Here is a 20,422-nt window from a genome sequence, read left to right on the forward strand (position 1 = left end):
AGCCCTCCCAACAGGAAAAGCAGAATTCAAAACCCCCAAAATATCCCTCAGCTTTTGCATGGAAATAGGATGCCATTGATCCAACCTGGATCCATCCTCCATCGCCCAGCCAGCAACAATTCTCCTACACATTTCTCCTTCCATGGTATCATAATCCCAAAAGTACTTACCAAAAAATGTAATACCTGCCATCTTCCGTGTTATAGCCACCACCGCCAATCCTAGGTCAATATGTGTCATAATGAAGCGGACTCCATTCTCCCTCCTATACTGTGACATGTAAGGTCCCTCATACCTCCTCAATGCACCAGACTCAATAAATTCTGCCTAGGCCTTGCCATATGACCTCAAAGTAGATGGAGCAATGGACTGACGAATCAATTGTAACATCCTTAGATTCACAGCTCCCAAAGGTCCACCGTCAAAGCCGTTTTAAGCAAATCTGCTCCCGGCACCAGTACACCGAATCTCTGCCACTGTGAACGAGATAGCCCATCAGTGATATCATTATTCACACCTGGAACATACTGACCCTTAAACAAAATATTGAATTTCAGACAATGAAGCAAAAATAAACGCAACAACTTCAAAACTTTTTCATCTCGAGCCTTCTGTGAATTGACTAAATTAACAACTGTTTGGCTATCCACATTAAAAACCACTCGCCTGTTTGCTAAAAGGTTACCACACAACACTAAAGCAACCATCAAATGGAAAAAAACTCCAGAAACGAAATGCTATGGTGTGCCTCTCTCCAAGAATCCGGCCATGACTCAGCAGTCCAATCACCATCTCAGAAAACCAAACCATGGGCTCCCGAATCATCAGAAAAAATTTGAACTTGCCATAACCATTCATCCTCAACCGTCAACATGTTAACACCATTATTACTTTGCTGGAAAGAAACCAACATTCTGAAGTCAGCATTGATGACCTCTTTAAGCCGAATTCTGGGATGAGGTAAAACAGCACCTTTGACTGAAAAACCAAGGCACCTACAAAGAGCTCTACCAACTCTCACCACACGGCACGCAAACTTCAAAGAACCCAATAAGGCTTGCACCTGCTGTAACTCCAGCTTATCCGTGGAAACAGCCTCCTCCAACAGAGAAATCAACTTTTGCACTTATCCACCGGAAACCGCACCTCAGATTTCTCTGAGTTCAATATAGCAGGGCCTTCAGTCTTATCCGGAGCCAAAGGTACTTCCATCTCCTCCATACACTTCTGAAATTCAATTAACCCTTTTTTACATTCATTGGATCACTGCAAGCCCATCAGAAAAGAGTCACCTAGGTAGTTTGTGACATGCCTGAGCCCATTCTTCTGTTGGAAAAACCACTGCAAAAAACAACTACAAGTTTCAAACAGGGAACAAGAAACAGAACAGCCCATTGGCAACATTATATCCACAAATATAGAATCCTCAGATTAAAGACCCAACAATGAAAAATCCTCAGGATGTACCGGCAATAGTCAAAAGACAGATTGAATGTCTAACTTTGCCATTTGTGCCTTCCTTCCACAAGCCCTTACCAACTTAATTGCCTCTTCCACTGATGTGCAATGCACTATGGAGTCTTCATGTGCAATTAAATCATTAACTGACTCCCCTGCAGCCCACGATAGATGATGAATCAATCTAAACTCACCTTGTTGTGTTTTAGGCACAACACCCAGTGGTGAAATTGTTAAGTTATGAATCGGCCAGGTATCCCATGGACCCACCATTCTGCCAGCCTCCAATTCCGTCCTCAATTTCTTTCTCACCACTTCCGGATTCTCAACTGCAGATTTCAAATTTTTTCTCTGTCTTCTATGACCTTGATAACAGAGCTTGAAACCCTCAAGAAAACTCTAGTACAGTAACTTGGCCTCCTCACGCCTCGGATAAAACTGCAACCAATAAAACAAAATATCTAATTTATTAGGAGAAGGGCCCTTTTCCCACCATCTGCTGCATCCGACCCCTTCCCCTATCACCACCTCTACCTGCATTAGCCTTGCATCCCTCCAAAACATTGCACCAATGGATGTTTGCCCCTGCAATTGGAGCAATTGTGCATGAACTTGCACTGGAGTTGTGTGCATGACCCTCTGTTGAAAGACCAACAAGATCCATTCTGTGGGAACTGAGCTCTCGTGAAACTACCCACCCCAGATTGGTTGGGATGCCCCTGACAGGGCTTGTAAGGAACCAGAAGACCACTAGCTGTGTGTAACGCTGAGGCATTCTTGGAAGTACACAACCATTGCATCCAAAGCTCATTATAAATATCTCACCATTCTTTATCTGGAAATAATGCCATCTGGGCTCTAAGTTCTTCATTATATCTAAAACATCCAAAACCACCATAGTCTATTTGAGCCCACCTAAAAACGTCCATGTATTTTAATAGAGAAATACAACGCTCCGGATGCCTCTCACAATCAACGCTAGCAATGATTAAGAATACTGACATCCAATTCTCAAGGGTAGTGGGAACTTTCGGCCTCCTAGCTAATTCCCAATCCTCCTCCTTTGACCCTTCCTTAGCTCACACTTCTCTATGTAATAATTTAAAAACATCATCAAACTCACCTTTACAAATGTTTTCCTTCATGGCTTGGGTGAGATGCGCCCCCAAAGGCAAGAACAACCCCATATATGGCAACTTTTTACTTTTTACACTACCCTCACCTGAGTTTCCTTTTTCCTTACCTGGCTCTGCCTTAGAAGCCTCCTCACCACTTGCCTCTGACTTACCATCATTGACTCCGACTTTTTTGTTCACAGCCCCCCCAAATGGACATTGTCTGCATCTTTAACTGCTTCATTATTTGCATCATCTTTCCCACTCAATCTACCCAAACTTCCTTATGCTAACGCAAAAGGGTATTACCCACTGTTACAGACACCAAACACACTACCTTCATGCTTAACTCTTCACACCCCATAGCCACAGCAGCCTGTGTCTCACCTTTTTTGAATGAAACCTCTTGCAGGTACCTGATTATTCGTCTTGACTTTCCGATTACGCTGCACCATCAAAGGGGGCAAATCCTGAAACACACCAAAACTCTTTCCTCTGTTAGAACAGCTCACCTAATTTCATTGCTGCATCTCCTTCCCCACAGTCTCATCCCCACCCTCACAATTCTCCCCCTCCTTAGTCTCCTGGTCGTCATCGTAATCCATCAATTCATCATGCAAAATGAGCCCCGAAGCCAACGAGACAGCACCTTGGCTGATAGCTGGGATCTTGAAGCCGTGATTGTACCATAAATCAAATTATTCACCAGGCCACTCCCTTGTAATCGGGTTGATCGCTCTGGATGCAACCCTCTCTTATGACCGGCATTTTAAAGGTGCCCAGACCTTTACCGGCGTCTCCGCTGTTGTCTTATTTTTCATGACGTCCTTTGGCATGGCTCGTCCTCCTGAGCTGCGAAGCCCAAAGGAGCTGTCACACCCCAAAAATGCTTCAGCCGCCCCAGGGTGTGCTTTCTTGAGCTCACCCCTGACAAAGCTATGCCCATCTTCCTGTAATTGCTGGACTCTATTGAAATTGACTTCACTTGTGTCAAAATTATAAACCACCTGTTGCTCCGAGACAAACACAAAGGGGCAGATTTAAGGAAAGTGGCTCTGCCGGTGCAGCGCCACGTTCCTTGCACCCCTTAACGCCCCTGTACCGCCACCATGTGTGAGCTATATATATAATAATACGGCGCACCATGGCACAGGGTAGGGGCATTAGCGTTATATTTTTTACGCTATTGATGTTCTCTGCAAGAGTAGCGCCATCATTTTGGGACTAATCCTGCAGAGTACATAGGGGCCCATTGTAAATAATGGTATTCCCCCTTTTAACGCCTCCTCTGAGTAGGCGTTGAAAGTGTAAAACAAATGGCGCAAGGAAATCTCTTAGATTGCCTTGCGCCATTTTTTCGGGCTCCCTAATGGGCGAACGCCCACCTTGTATAAATTATGCCTGACCCTTCCCCACCACACCGCTTCCTCTACTGCCAACTCTATGCCTCCCAGCCATTCCCGTGCAGTGCGGCAAACGAAGCGACCCACGCGGAGTCAAGAGTTCGCTCTTGGCTACAACACCAGCCCCAGAGACACCCTCCACAAAAAGCAACCTGTCAGGTGAGGAACGAGCGTGCCCACTCTCTAACAAGGGAACGCCCCCTTTGCACACATCATGCATATATTATGCATGATGTGGCGCAAAGTGTTAACAAGTTGGCGCAAACCTAGCTTGCGCCACCTTGTAAATATTTTGCTATGGTAGTGGCCTATGATCTTCACATTTGCGGCAAAATAAATTCTGCAAATATAGCGCTAAGGGCCGCAAGGGCCTTGTAAATCTGTCCCAAAGTGTTTTAGATTGTGTGAAGTGTAGTTTTGAGTCTTGAAAAGGGGTTAGTGTGATATTTCTTAAGATTAACGTCAATTTGCAGACATATTTAATAGGACATGTGACAAAAACGGTGTGAAAAAAGCGCACCTTTTTTCGTCCTACACGCTGATAATCTTAAACATGTTTGATAGGTATGGTTGTATTTTTTTTTTTATTAAGTACATGCACGTTTTATAGAGGAGAGGCATGACATTACCTTGTATTCCTGAAATGTGTTTTGCGTAACCTGATAAAATATATAGATATGAAAATATATATATATATAGAAAGCTCAATGTCACACAGTGAGCACGCTTGATATCAATAATAAGTGCCATGTTGTTGCCCTTTCCTGCACAGGTACCAGGAAGGCCGAGTGGTTAAGGCGTTGTACTTAAGATCCAATGGACATGTGTCCACGTGGGTTCAAGCCCCACTCCTGGTAGAGAGATTTTGTAATTCCTTATGCACCAAATGGAAAGCATTAAGTCAGGTATCATAAACAAATAAGTCACCTATAATAAACGAAAAAGCATACTGTAATACAACCTGCAACAAAAGGTTACTAAGTTTCAAAGAGAAATGTACAATACAAGGCGTTTACTTTTTTGGGGGTAGAAAAATACACGTTAATCGATATGAAGATTTTATATGTAGCTCTTATTTTAATAATAATCAGGAGCAACTGAAAAGTGTGTGAAATTGAAATGAACAGTGTCACGGGAGAGAAAAAATGATATACCAGGAGTGGGGTTCGAACCCACGCAGACACATGTCCATTGGATCTTAAGTCCAACGCCTTAACCACTCGGCCACACTGGTCTACATAGTGCCTGTGTGCCTGCAATCATGATATAGTTGTTTTTCAGGAGAAGAATCATCTATACTATCAGCCCTCCCAACAGGAAAAGCAGAATTCAAAACCCCCAAAATATCCCTCAGCTTTTGCATGGAAATAGGATGCCATTGATCCAACCTGGATCCATCCTCCATCGCCCAGCCAGCAACAATTCTCCTACACATTTCTCCTTCCATGGTATCATAATCCCAAAAGTACTTACCAAAAAATGTAATACCTGCCATCTTCCGTGTTATAGCCACCACCGCCAATCCTAGGTCAATATGTGTCATAATGAAGCGGACTCCATTCTCCCTCCTATACTGTGACATGTAAGGTCCCTCATACCTCCTCAATGCACCAGACTCAATAAATTCTGCCTAGGCCTTGCCATATGACCTCAAAGTAGATGGAGCAATGGACTGACGAATCAATTGTAACATCCTTAGATTCACAGCTCCCAAAGGTCCACCGTCAAAGCCGTTTTAAGCAAATCTGCTCCCGGCACCAGTACACCGAATCTCTGCCACTGTGAACGAGATAGCCCATCAGTGATATCATTATTCACACCTGGAACATACTGACCCTTAAACAAAATATTGAATTTCTGACAATGAAGCAAAAATAAACGCAACAACTTCAAAACTTTTTCATCTCGAGCCTTCTGTGAATTGACTAAATTAACAACTGTTTGGCTATCCACATTAAAAACCACTCGCCTGTTTGCTAAAAGGTTACCACACAACACTAAAGCAACCATCAAATGGAAAAAAACTCCAGAAACGAAATGCTATGGTGTGCCTCTCTCCAAGAATCCGGCCATGACTCAGCAGTCCAATCACCATCTCAGAAAACCAAACCATGGGCTCCCGAATCATCAGAAAAAATTTGAACTTGCCATAACCATTCATCCTCAACCGTCAACATGTTAACACCATTATTACTTTGCTGGAAAGAAACCAACATTCTGAAGTCAGCATTGATGACCTCTTTAAGCCGAATTCTGGGATGAGGTAAAACAGCACCTTTGACTGAAAAACCAAGGCACCTACAAAGAGCTCTACCAACTCTCACCACACGGCACGCAAACTTCAAAGAACCCAATAAGGCTTGCACCTGCTGTAACTCCAGCTTATCCGTGGAAACAGCCTCCTCCAACAGAGAAATCAACTTTTGCACTTATCCACCGGAAACCGCACCTCAGATTTCTCTGAGTTCAATATAGCAGGGCCTTCAGTCTTATCCGGAGCCAAAGGTACTTCCATCTCCTCCATACACTTCTGAAATTCAATTAACCCTTTTTTACATTCATTGGATCACTGCAAGCCCATCAGAAAAGAGTCACCTAGGTAGTTTGTGACATGCCTGAGCCCATTCTTCTGTTGGAAAAACCACTGCAAAAAACAACTACAAGTTTCAAACAGGGAACAAGAAACAGAACAGCCCATTGGCAACATTATATCCACAAATATAGAATCCTCAGATTAAAGACCCAACAATGAAAAATCCTCAGGATGTACCGGCAATAGTCAAAAGACAGATTGAATGTCTAACTTTGCCATTTGTGCCTTCCTTCCACAAGCCCTTACCAACTTAATTGCCTCTTCCACTGATGTGCAATGCACTATGGAGTCTTCATGTGCAATTAAATCATTAACTGACTCCCCTGCAGCCCACGATAGATGATGAATCAATCTAAACTCACCTTGTTGTGTTTTAGGCACAACACCCAGTGGTGAAATTGTTAAGTTATGAATCGGCCAGGTATCCCATGGACCCACCATTCTGCCAGCCTCCAATTCCGTCCTCAATTTCTTTCTCACCACTTCCGGATTCTCAACTGCAGATTTCAAATTTTTTCTCTGTCTTCTATGACCTTGATAACAGAGCTTGAAACCCTCAAGAAAACTCTAGTACAGTAACTTGGCCTCCTCACGCCTCGGATAAAACTGCAACCAATAAAACAAAATATCTAATTTATTAGGAGAAGGGCCCTTTTCCCACCATCTGCTGCATCCGACCCCTTCCCCTATCACCACCTCTACCTGCATTAGCCTTGCATCCCTCCAAAACATTGCACCAATGGATGTTTGCCCCTGCAATTGGAGCAATTGTGCATGAACTTGCACTGGAGTTGTGTGCATGACCCTCTGTTGAAAGACCAACAAGATCCATTCTGTGGGAACTGAGCTCTCGTGAAACTACCCACCCCAGATTGGTTGGGATGCCCCTGACAGGGCTTGTAAGGAACCAGAAGACCACTAGCTGTGTGTAACGCTGAGGCATTCTTGGAAGTACACAACCATTGCATCCAAAGCTCATTATAAATATCTCACCATTCTTTATCTGGAAATAATGCCATCTGGGCTCTAAGTTCTTCATTATATCTAAAACATCCAAAACCACCATAGTCTATTTGAGCCCACCTAAAAACGTCCATGTATTTTAATAGAGAAATACAACGCTCCGGATGCCTCTCACAATCAACGCTAGCAATGATTAAGAATACTGACATCCAATTCTCAAGGGTAGTGGGAACTTTCGGCCTCCTAGCTAATTCCCAATCCTCCTCCTTTGACCCTTCCTTAGCTCACACTTCTCTATGTAATAATTTAAAAACATCATCAAACTCACCTTTACAAATGTTTTCCTTCATGGCTTGGGTGAGATGCGCCCCCAAAGGCAAGAACAACCCCATATATGGCAACTTTTTACTTTTTACACTACCCTCACCTGAGTTTCCTTTTTCCTTACCTGGCTCTGCCTTAGAAGCCTCCTCACCACTTGCCTCTGACTTACCATCATTGACTCCGACTTTTTTGTTCACAGCCCCCCCAAATGGACATTGTCTGCATCTTTAACTGCTTCATTATTTGCATCATCTTTCCCACTCAATCTACCCAAACTTCCTTATGCTAACGCAAAAGGGTATTACCCACTGTTACAGACACCAAACACACTACCTTCATGCTTAACTCTTCACACCCCATAGCCACAGCAGCCTGTGTCTCACCTTTTTTGAATGAAACCTCTTGCAGGTACCTGATTATTCGTCTTGACTTTCCGATTACGCTGCACCATCAAAGGGGGCAAATCCTGAAACACACCAAAACTCTTTCCTCTGTTAGAACAGCTCACCTAATTTCATTGCTGCATCTCCTTCCCCACAGTCTCATCCCCACCCTCACAATTCTCCCCCTCCTTAGTCTCCTGGTCGTCATCGTAATCCATCAATTCATCATGCAAAATGAGCCCCGAAGCCAACGAGACAGCACCTTGGCTGATAGCTGGGATCTTGAAGCCGTGATTGTACCATAAATCAAATTATTCACCAGGCCACTCCCTTGTAATCGGGTTGATCGCTCTGGATGCAACCCTCTCTTATGACCGGCATTTTAAAGGTGCCCAGACCTTTACCGGCGTCTCCGCTGTTGTCTTATTTTTCATGACGTCCTTTGGCATGGCTCGTCCTCCTGAGCTGCGAAGCCCAAAGGAGCTGTCACACCCCAAAAATGCTTCAGCCGCCCCAGGGTGTGCTTTCTTGAGCTCACCCCTGACAAAGCTATGCCCATCTTCCTGTAATTGCTGGACTCTATTGAAATTGACTTCACTTGTGTCAAAATTATAAACCACCTGTTGCTCCGAGACAAACACAAAGGGGCAGATTTAAGGAAAGTGGCTCTGCCGGTGCAGCGCCACGTTCCTTGCACCCCTTAACGCCCCTGTACCGCCACCATGTGTGAGCTATATATATAATAATACGGCGCACCATGGCACAGGGTAGGGGCATTAGCGTTATATTTTTTACGCTATTGATGTTCTCTGCAAGAGTAGCGCCATCATTTTGGGACTAATCCTGCAGAGTACATAGGGGCCCATTGTAAATAATGGTATTCCCCCTTTTAACGCCTCCTCTGAGTAGGCGTTGAAAGTGTAAAACAAATGGCGCAAGGAAATCTCTTAGATTGCCTTGCGCCATTTTTTCGGGCTCCCTAATGGGCGAACGCCCACCTTGTATAAATTATGCCTGACCCTTCCCCACCACACCGCTTCCTCTACTGCCAACTCTATGCCTCCCAGCCATTCCCGTGCAGTGCGGCAAACGAAGCGACCCACGCGGAGTCAAGAGTTCGCTCTTGGCTACAACACCAGCCCCAGAGACACCCTCCACAAAAAGCAACCTGTCAGGTGAGGAACGAGCGTGCCCACTCTCTAACAAGGGAACGCCCCCTTTGCACACATCATGCATATATATGCATGATGTGGCGCAAAGTGTTAACAAGTTGGCGCAAACCTAGCTTGCGCCACCTTGTAAATATTTTGCTATGGTAGTGGCCTATGATCTTCACATTTGCGGCAAAATAAATTCTGCAAATATAGCGCTAAGGGCCGCAAGGGCCTTGTAAATCTGTCCCAAAGTGTTTTAGATTGTGTGAAGTGTAGTTTTGAGTCTTGAAAAGGGGTTAGTGTGATATTTCTTAAGATTAACGTCAATTTGCAGACATATTTAATAGGACATGTGACAAAAACGGTGTGAAAAAAGCGCACCTTTTTTCGTCCTACACGCTGATAATCTTAAACATGTTTGATAGGTATGGTTGTATTTTTTTTTTTATTAAGTACATGCACGTTTTATAGAGGAGAGGCATGACATTACCTTGTATTCCTGAAATGTGTTTTGCGTAACCTGATAAAATATATAGATATGAAAATATATATATATATAGAAAGCTCAATGTCACACAGTGAGCACGCTTGATATCAATAATAAGTGCCATGTTGTTGCCCTTTCCTGCACAGGTACCAGGAAGGCCGAGTGGTTAAGGCGTTGTACTTAAGATCCAATGGACATGTGTCCACGTGGGTTCAAGCCCCACTCCTGGTAGAGAGATTTTGTAATTCCTTATGCACCAAATGGAAAGCATTAAGTCAGGTATCATAAACAAATAAGTCACCTATAATAAACGAAAAAGCATACTGTAATACAACCTGCAACAAAAGGTTACTAAGTTTCAAAGAGAAATGTACAATACAAGGCGTTTACTTTTTTGGGGGTAGAAAAATACACGTTAATCGATATGAAGATTTTATATGTAGCTCTTATTTTAATAATAATCAGGAGCAACTGAAAAGTGCGTGAAATTGAAATGAACAGTGTCACGGGAGAGAAAAAATGATATACCAGGAGTGGGGTTCGAACCCACGCAGACACATGTCCATTGGATCTTAAGTCCAACGCCTTAACCACTCGGCCACACTGGTCTACATAGTGCCTGTGTGCCTGCAATCATGATATAGTTGTTTTTCAGGAGAAGAATCATCTATACTATCAGCCCTCCCAACAGGAAAAGCAGAATTCAAAACCCCCAAAATATCCCTCAGCTTTTGCATGGAAATAGGATGCCATTGATCCAACCTGGATCCATCCTCCATCGCCCAGCCAGCAACAATTCTCCTACACATTTCTCCTTCCATGGTATCATAATCCCAAAAGTACTTACCAAAAAATGTAATACCTGCCATCTTCCGTGTTATAGCCACCACCGCCAATCCTAGGTCAATATGTGTCATAATGAAGCGGACTCCATTCTCCCTCCTATACTGTGACATGTAAGGTCCCTCATACCTCCTCAATGCACCAGACTCAATAAATTCTGCCTAGGCCTTGCCATATGACCTCAAAGTAGATGGAGCAATGGACTGACGAATCAATTGTAACATCCTTAGATTCACAGCTCCCAAAGGTCCACCGTCAAAGCCGTTTTAAGCAAATCTGCTCCCGGCACCAGTACACCGAATCTCTGCCACTGTGAACGAGATAGCCCATCAGTGATATCATTATTCACACCTGGAACATACTGACCCTTAAACAAAATATTGAATTTCAGACAATGAAGCAAAAATAAACGCAACAACTTCAAAACTTTTTCATCTCGAGCCTTCTGTGAATTGACTAAATTAACAACTGTTTGGCTATCCACATTAAAAACCACTCGCCTGTTTGCTAAAAGGTTACCACACAACACTAAAGCAACCATCAAATGGAAAAAAACTCCAGAAACGAAATGCTATGGTGTGCCTCTCTCCAAGAATCCGGCCATGACTCAGCAGTCCAATCACCATCTCAGAAAACCAAACCATGGGCTCCCGAATCATCAGAAAAAATTTGAACTTGCCATAACCATTCATCCTCAACCGTCAACATGTTAACACCATTATTACTTTGCTGGAAAGAAACCAACATTCTGAAGTCAGCATTGATGACCTCTTTAAGCCGAATTCTGGGATGAGGTAAAACAGCACCTTTGACTGAAAAACCAAGGCACCTACAAAGAGCTCTACCAACTCTCACCACACGGCACGCAAACTTCAAAGAACCCAATAAGGCTTGCACCTGCTGTAACTCCAGCTTATCCGTGGAAACAGCCTCCTCCAACAGAGAAATCAACTTTTGCACTTATCCACCGGAAACCGCACCTCAGATTTCTCTGAGTTCAATATAGCAGGGCCTTCAGTCTTATCCGGAGCCAAAGGTACTTCCATCTCCTCCATACACTTCTGAAATTCAATTAACCCTTTTTTACATTCATTGGATCACTGCAAGCCCATCAGAAAAGAGTCACCTAGGTAGTTTGTGACATGCCTGAGCCCATTCTTCTGTTGGAAAAACCACTGCAAAAAACAACTACAAGTTTCAAACAGGGAACAAGAAACAGAACAGCCCATTGGCAACATTATATCCACAAATATAGAATCCTCAGATTAAAGACCCAACAATGAAAAATCCTCAGGATGTACCGGCAATAGTCAAAAGACAGATTGAATGTCTAACTTTGCCATTTGTGCCTTCCTTCCACAAGCCCTTACCAACTTAATTGCCTCTTCCACTGATGTGCAATGCACTATGGAGTCTTCATGTGCAATTAAATCATTAACTGACTCCCCTGCAGCCCACGATAGATGATGAATCAATCTAAACTCACCTTGTTGTGTTTTAGGCACAACACCCAGTGGTGAAATTGTTAAGTTATGAATCGGCCAGGTATCCCATGGACCCACCATTCTGCCAGCCTCCAATTCCGTCCTCAATTTCTTTCTCACCACTTCCGGATTCTCAACTGCAGATTTCAAATTTTTTCTCTGTCTTCTATGACCTTGATAACAGAGCTTGAAACCCTCAAGAAAACTCTAGTACAGTAACTTGGCCTCCTCACGCCTCGGATAAAACTGCAACCAATAAAACAAAATATCTAATTTATTAGGAGAAGGGCCCTTTTCCCACCATCTGCTGCATCCGACCCCTTCCCCTATCACCACCTCTACCTGCATTAGCCTTGCATCCCTCCAAAACATTGCACCAATGGATGTTTGCCCCTGCAATTGGAGCAATTGTGCATGAACTTGCACTAGAGTCGTGTGCATGACCCTCTGTTGAAAGACCAACAAGATCCATTCTGTGGGAACTGAGCTCTTGTGAAACTACCCACCCTAGATTGGTTGGGATGCCCCTGAAAGGGCTTGTAAGGAACCAGAAGACCACTAGCTGTGTGTAACGCTGAGGCATTCTTGGAAGTACACAACCATTGCATCCAAAGCTTATTATAAATATCTCACCATTCTTTATCTGGAAATAATGCCATCTGGGCTCTAAGTTCTTCATTATATCTAAAACATCCAAAACCACCATAGTCTATTTGAGCCCACCTAAAAACGTCCATGTATTTTAATAGAGAAATACAACGCTCCGGATGCCTCTCACAATCAACGCTAGCAATGATTAAGAATACTGACATCCAATTCTCAAGGGTAGTGGGAACTTTCGGCCTCCTAGCTAATTCCCAATCCTCCTCCTTTGACCCTTCCTTAGCTCACACTTCTCTATGTAATAATTTAAAAACATCAACAAACTCACCTTTACAAATGTTTTCCTTCATGGCTTGGGTGAGATGCGCCCCCAAAGGCAAGAACAACCCCATATATGGCAACTTTTTACTTTTTACACTACCCTCACCTGAGTTTCCTTTTTCCTTACCTGGCTCTGCCTTAGAAGACTCCTCACCACTTGCCTCTGACTTACCATCATTGACTCCGACTTTTTTGTTCACAGCCCCCCCAAATGGACATTGTCTGCATCTTTAACTGCTTCATTATTTGCATCATCTTTCCCACTCAATCTACCCAAACTTCCTTATGCTAACGCAAAAGGGTATTACCCACTGTTACAGACACCAAACACACTACCTTCATGCTTAACTCTTCACACCCCATAGCCACAGCAGCCTGTGTCTCACCTTTTTTGAATGAAACCTCTTGCAGGTACCTGATTATTCGTCTTGACTTTCCGATTACGCTGCACCATCAAAGGGGGCAAATCCTGAAACACACCAAAACTCTTTCCTCTGTTAGAACAGCTCACCTAATTTCATTGCTGCATCTCCTTCCCCACAGTCTCATCCCCACCCTCACAATTCTCCCCCTCCTTAGTCTCCTGGTCGTCATCGTAATCCATCAATTCATCATGCAAAATGAGCCCCGAAGCCAACGAGACAGCACCTTGGCTGATAGCTGGGATCTTGAAGCCGTGATTGTACCATAAATCAAATTATTCACCAGGCCACTCCCTTGTAATCGGGTTGATCGCTCTGGATGCAACCCTCTCTTATGACCGGCATTTTAAAGGTGCCCAGACCTTTACCGGCGTCTCCGCTGTTGTCTTATTTTTCATGACGTCCTTTGGCATGGCTCGTCCTCCTGAGCTGCGAAGCCCAAAGGAGCTGTCACACCCCAAAAATGCTTCAGCCGCCCCAGGGTGTGCTTTCTTGAGCTCACCCCTGACAAAGCTATGCCCATCTTCCTGTAATTGCTGGACTCTATTGAAATTGACTTCACTTGTGTCAAAATTATAAACCACCTGTTGCTCCGAGACAAACACAAAGGGGCAGATTTAAGGAAAGTGGCTCTGCCGGTGCAGCGCCACGTTCCTTGCACCCCTTAACGCCCCTGTATCGCCACCATGTGTGAGCTATATATATAATAATACGGCGCACCATGGCACAGGGTAGGGGCATTAGCGTTATATTTTTTACGCTATTGATGTTCTCTGCAAGAGTAGCGCCATCATTTTGGGACTAATCCTGCAGAGTACATAGGGGCCCATTGTAAATAATGGTATTCCCCCTTTTAACGCCTCCTCTGAGTAGGCGTTGAAAGTGTAAAACAAATGGCGCAAGGAAATCTCTTAGATTGCCTTGCGCCATTTTTTCGGGCTCCCTAATGGGCGAACGCCCACCTTGTATAAATTATGCCTGACCCTTCCCCACCACACCGCTTCCTCTACTGCCAACTCTATGCCTCCCAGCCATTCCCGTGCAGTGCGGCAAACGAAGCGACCCACGCGGAGTCAAGAGTTCGCTCTTGGCTACAACACCAGCCCCAGAGACACCCTCCACAAAAAGCAACCTGTCAGGTGAGGAACGAGCGTGCCCACTCTCTAACAAGGGAACGCCCCCTTTGCACACATCATGCATATATTATGCATGATGTGGCGCAAAGTGTTAACAAGTTGGCGCAAACCTAGCTTGCGCCACCTTGTAAATATTTTGCTATGGTAGTGGCCTATGATCTTCACATTTGCGGCAAAATAAATTCTGCAAATCTAGCGCTAAGGGCCGCAAGGGCCTTGTAAATCTGTCCCAAAGTGTTTTAGATTGTGTGAAGTGTAGTTTTGAGTCTTGAAAAGGGGTTAGTGTGATATTTCTTAAGATTAACGTCAATTTGCAGACATATTTAATAGGACATGTGACAAAAACGGTGTGAAAAAAGCGCACCTTTTTTCGTCCTACACGCTGATAATCTTAAACATGTTTGATAGGTATGGTTGTATTTTTTTTTTTATTAAGTACATGCACGTTTTATAGAGGAGAGGCATGACATTACCTTGTATTCCTGAAATGTGTTTTGCGTAACCTGATAAAATATATAGATATGAAAATATATATATATATAGAAAGCTCAATGTCACACAGTGAGCACGCTTGATATCAATAATAAGTGCCATGTTGTTGCCCTTTCCTGCACAGGTACCAGGATGGTCGAGTGGTTAAGGCGTTGAACTTAAGATCCAATGGACATGTGTCCAGGTGGGTTCAAGCCCCACTCCTGGTAGAGAGATTTTGTAATTCCTTATGCACCAAATGGAAAGCATTAAGTCAGGTATCATAAACAAATAAGTCACCTATAATAAACGAAAAAGCATACTGTAATACAACCTGCAACAAAAGGTTACTAAGTTTCAAAGAGAAATGTACAATACAAGGCGTTTACTTTTTTGGGGGTAGAAAAATACACGTTAATCGATATGAAGATTTTATATGTAGCTCTTATTTTAATAATAATCAGGAGCAACTGAAAAGTGCGTGAAATTGAAATGAACAGTGTCACGGGAGAGAAAAAATGATATACCAGGAGTGGGGTTCGAACCCACGCAGACACATGTCTATTGGATCTTAAGTCCAACGCCTTAACCACTCGGCCACCCTGGTCTACATAGTGCAGGTGTGCCTGCAATCATGATATAGTTGTTTTTCAGGAGAAGAATCATCTATACTATCAGCCCTCCCAACAGGAAAAGCAGAATTCAAAACCCCCAAAATATCCCTCAGCTTTTGCATGGAAATAGGATGCCATTGATCCAACCTGGATCCATCCTCCATCGCCCAGCCAGCAACAATTCTCCTACACATTTCTCCTTCCATGGTATCATAATCCCAAAAGTACTTACCGAAAAATGTAATACCTGCCATCTTCCCTGTTATAGCCACCACCGCCAATCCTAGGTCAATATGTGTCATAATGAAGCAGACTCCATCCTCCCTCCTATACCGTGACATGTAAGGTCCCTCATACCTCCTCAATGCACCAGACTCAATAAATTCTGCCTAGGCCTTGCCATATGACCTCAAAGTAGATGGAGCAATGGATTGACAAATCAATTGTAACATCCTTAGATTCCCAGCTCCCAAAGGTCCACCGTCAAAGCCGTTTTAAGCAAATCTGCTCCCGGCACCAGTACACCGAATCTCTGCCACTGTGAACGAGATAGCCCATCAGTGATATCATTATTCACACCTGGAACATACTGACCCTTAAACAAAATATTGAATTTCAGACAATGAAGCAAAAATAAACGCAACAACTTCAAAACTTTTTCATCTCGAGCCTTCTGTGAATTGACTAAATTAACAACTGTTTGGCTATCCACATTAAAAACCACTCGCCTGTTTGCTAAAAGGTTACCACACAACACTAATGCAACCATCAAATGGAAAAAAACTCCAGAAACGAAATGCTATGGTGTGCCTCTCTCCAAGAATCCGGCCATGACTCAGCTGTCCAATCACCATCTCAGAAAACCAAACCATGGGCTCCCGAATCATCGGAAAAAATTTGAACTTGCCATAACCATTCATCCTCAACCGTCAACATGTTAACACCATTATTACTTTGCTGGAAAGAAACCAACATTCTGAAGTCAGCATTGATGACCTCTTTAAGCCGAATTCTGGGATGAGGTAAAACAGCCCCATTGACTGAAAAACCAAGGCACCTACAAAGAGCTCTACCAACTTTCACCACACGGCACGCAAACTTCAAAGAACCCAATAAGGCTTGCACCTGCTGTAACTCCAGCTTATCCGTGGAAACAGCCTCCTCCAACAGAGAAATCAACTTTTGCACTTATCCACCGGCAACCGTACCTCAGATTACTCTGAGTTCAACATAGCAGGGCCTTCAGTCTTATCCGGAGCCAAAGGTACTTCCATCTCCTCCATACACTTCTGAAATTCAATTAACCCTTTTTTACATTCATTGGATCACTGCAAGCCCATCAGAAAAGAGTCACCTAGGTAGTTCGTGACATGCCCGAGCCCAGTCTTCTGTTGGAAAAACCACTGCAAAAAACAACTACAAGTTTCAAACAGGGAACAAGAAACAGAACAGCCCATTGGCAACATTATATCCACAAATATAGAATCCTCAGATTAAAGACCCAACAATGAAAAATCCTCAGGATGTACCGGCAATAGTCAAAAGACAGATTGAATGTCTAACTTTGCCATTTGTGCCTTCCTTCCACAAGCCCTTACCAACTTAATTGCCTCTTCCACTGATGTGCAATGCACTATGGAGTCTTCATGTGCAATTAAATCATTAACTGACTCCCCTGCAGCCCACGATAGATGATGAATCAATCTAAACTCACCTTGTTGTGTTTTAGGCACAACACCCAGTGGTGAAATTGTTAAGTTATGAATCGGCCAGGTATCCCATGGACCCACCATTCTGCCAGCCTCCAATTCCGTCCTCAATTTCTTTCTCACCACTTCCGGATTCTCAACTGCAGATTTCAAATTTTCTCTCTGTCTTCTATGACCTTGATAACAGAGCTTGAAACCCTCAAGAAAACTCTAGTACAGTAACTTGGCCTCCTTACGCCTCGGATAAAACTGCAACCAATAAAAACAAATATCTAATTTATTAGGAGAAGGGCCCTTTTCCCACCATCTGCTGCATCCGACTCCTTCCCCTATCACCACCTCTACCTGCATTAGCCTTCCATCCCCATTGCATCCCTCCAAAACATTGCACCAATGGATGTTTGCCCCTGCAATTGGAGCAATTGTGCATGAACTTGCACTGGAGTCGTGTGCACGACCCTCTGTTGAAGGACCAACAAGATCCATTCTGTGGGAACTGAGCTCTCGTGAAACTACCCACCCTAGATTGGTTGGGATGCCCCTGACAGGGCTTGTAAGGAACCAGAAGACCACTAGCTGTGTGTAACGCTGAGGCATTCTTGGAAGTACACAACCATTGCATCCAAAGCTCATTATAAATATCTCACCATTCTTTATCTGGAAATAATGCCATCTGGGCTCTAAGTTCTTCATTATATCTAAAACATCCAAAACCACCATAGTCTATTTGAGCCCACCTAAAAACGTCCATGTATTTTAATAGAGAAATACAACGCTCCGGATGCCTCTCACAATAAACGCTAGCAATGATTAAGAATACTGACATCCAATTCTCAAGGGTAGTGGGAACTTTCGGCCTCCTAGCTAATTCCCAATCCTCCTCCTTTGACCCTTCCTTAGCTCACACTTCTCTATGTAATAATTTAAAAACATCAACAAACTCACCTTTACAAATGTTTTCCTTCATGGCTTGGGTGAGATGCGCCCCCAAAGGCAAGAACAACCCCATATATGGCAACTTTTTACTTTTTACACTACCCTCACCTGAGTTTCCTTTTTCCTTACCTGGCTCTGCCTTAGAAGCCTCCTCACCACTTGCCTCTGACTTACCATCATTGACTCCGACTTTTTTGTTCACAGCCCCCCCAAATGGACATTGTCTGCATCTTTAACTGCTTCATTATTTGCATCATCTTTCCCACTCAATCTACCCAAACTTCCTTATGCTAACGCAAAAGGGTATTACCCACTGTTACAGACACCAAACACACTACCTTCATGCTTAACTCTTCACACCCCATAGCCATAGCAGCCTGTGTCTCACCTTTTTTGAATGAAACCTCTTGCAGGTACCTGATTATTCGTCTTGACTTTCCGATTACGCTGCACCATCAAAGGGGGCAAATCCTGAAACACACCAAAACTCTTTCCTCTGTTAGAACAGCTCACCTAATTTCATTGCTGCATCTCCTTCCCCACAGTCTCATCCCCACCCTCACAATTCTCCCCCTCCTTAGTCTCCTGGTCGTCATCGTAATCCATCAATTCATCATGCAAAATGAGCCCCGAAGCCAACGAGACAGCACCTTGGCTGATAGCTGGGATCTTGAAGCCGTGATTGTACCATAAATCAAATTATTCACTAGGCCACTCCCTTGTAATCGGGTTGATCGCTCTGGATGCAACCCTCTCTTATGACCGGCATTTTAAAGGTGCCCAGACCTTTACCGGCGTCTCCGCTGTTGTCTTATTTTTCATGACGTCCTTTGGCATGGCTCGTCCTCCTGAGCTGCGAAGCCCAAAGGAGCTGTCACACCCCAAAAATGCTTCAGCCGCCCCAGGGTGTGCTTTCTTGAGCTCACCCCTGACAAAGCTATGCCCATCTTCCTGTAATTGCTGGACTCTATTGAAATTGACTTCACTTGTGTCAAAATTATAAACCACCTGTTGCTCCGAGACAAACACAAAGGGGCAGATTTAAGGAAAGTGGCTCTGCCGGTGCAGCGCCACGTTCCTTGCACCCCTTAACGCCCCTGTACCGCCACCATGTGTGAGCTATATATATAATAATACGGCGCACCATGGCACAGGGTAGGGGCATTAGCGTTATATTTTTTACGCTATTGATGTTCTCTGCAAGAGTAGCGCCATCATTTTGGGACTAATCCTGCAGAGTACATAGGGGCCCATTGTAAATAATGGTATTCCCCCTTTTAACGCCTCCTCTGAGTAGGCGTTGAAAGTGTAAAACAAATGGCGCAAGGAAATCTCTTAGATTGCCTTGCGCCATTTTTTCGGGCTCCCTAATGGGCGAACGCCCACCTTGTATAAATTATGCCTGACCCTTCCCCACCACACCGCTTCCTCTACTGCCAACTCTATGCCTCCCAGCCATTCCCGTGCAGTGCGGCAAACGAAGCGACCCACGCGGAGTCAAGAGTTCGCTCTTGGCTACAACACCAGCCCCAGAGACACCCTCCACAAAAAGCAACCTGTCAGGTGAGGAACGAGCGTGCCCACTCTCTAACAAGGGAACGCCCCCTTTGCACACATCATGCATATATTATGCATGATGTGGCGCAAAGTGTTAACAAGTTGGCGCAAACCTAGCTTGCGCCACCTTGTAAATATTTTGCTATGGTAGTGGCCTATGATCTTCACATTTGCGGCAAAATAAATTCTGCAAATATAGCGCTAAGGGCCGCAAGGGCCTTGTAAATCTGTCCCAAAGTGTTTTAGATTGTGTGAAGTGTAGTTTTGAGTCTTGAAAAGGGGTTAGTGTGATATTTCTTAAGATTAACGTCAATTTGCAGACATATTTAATAGGACATGTGACAAAAACGGTGTGAAAAAAGCGCACCTTTTTTCGTCCTACACGCTGATAATCTTAAACATGTTTGATAGGTATGGTTGTATTTTTTTTTTTATTAAGTACATGC

The 20,422-nt window shown here is 43.9% G+C and overlaps 6 non-coding genes across 6 annotated transcripts; 3 read left to right on the forward strand and 3 right to left on the reverse strand.

Annotated features, from left to right (window-relative positions):
- The first annotated feature begins 4,750 nt into the window (after positions 1-4,750).
- Positions 4,751-4,833, forward strand: TRNAL-UAA (transfer RNA leucine (anticodon UAA)). The gene has a single exon. It is a non-coding gene; the product is annotated as a tRNA-Leu (tRNA).
- Positions 4,834-5,127: 294 nt separating this feature from the next.
- TRNAL-UAA (transfer RNA leucine (anticodon UAA)) lies at positions 5,128-5,210 on the reverse strand. Its single transcript has one exon. It is a non-coding gene; the product is annotated as a tRNA-Leu (tRNA).
- A 4,818-nt stretch (positions 5,211-10,028) lies between these two features.
- On the forward strand, positions 10,029-10,111 carry TRNAL-UAA (transfer RNA leucine (anticodon UAA)). Its single transcript has one exon. It is a non-coding gene; the product is annotated as a tRNA-Leu (tRNA).
- A 294-nt stretch (positions 10,112-10,405) lies between these two features.
- Positions 10,406-10,488, reverse strand: TRNAL-UAA (transfer RNA leucine (anticodon UAA)). Its single transcript has one exon. It is a non-coding gene; the product is annotated as a tRNA-Leu (tRNA).
- Positions 10,489-15,307: 4,819 nt separating this feature from the next.
- TRNAL-UAA (transfer RNA leucine (anticodon UAA)) lies at positions 15,308-15,390 on the forward strand. The gene has a single exon. It is a non-coding gene; the product is annotated as a tRNA-Leu (tRNA).
- Positions 15,391-15,684: 294 nt separating this feature from the next.
- TRNAL-UAA (transfer RNA leucine (anticodon UAA)) lies at positions 15,685-15,767 on the reverse strand. Its single transcript has one exon. It is a non-coding gene; the product is annotated as a tRNA-Leu (tRNA).
- Between the last annotated feature and the right edge of the window lie 4,655 nt (positions 15,768-20,422).

The sequence above is a fragment of the Pleurodeles waltl genome, chromosome 5 (genome assembly GCF_031143425.1).
Source record: "Pleurodeles waltl isolate 20211129_DDA chromosome 5, aPleWal1.hap1.20221129, whole genome shotgun sequence".
Lineage (NCBI taxonomy): Eukaryota > Metazoa > Chordata > Amphibia > Caudata > Salamandridae > Pleurodeles > Pleurodeles waltl.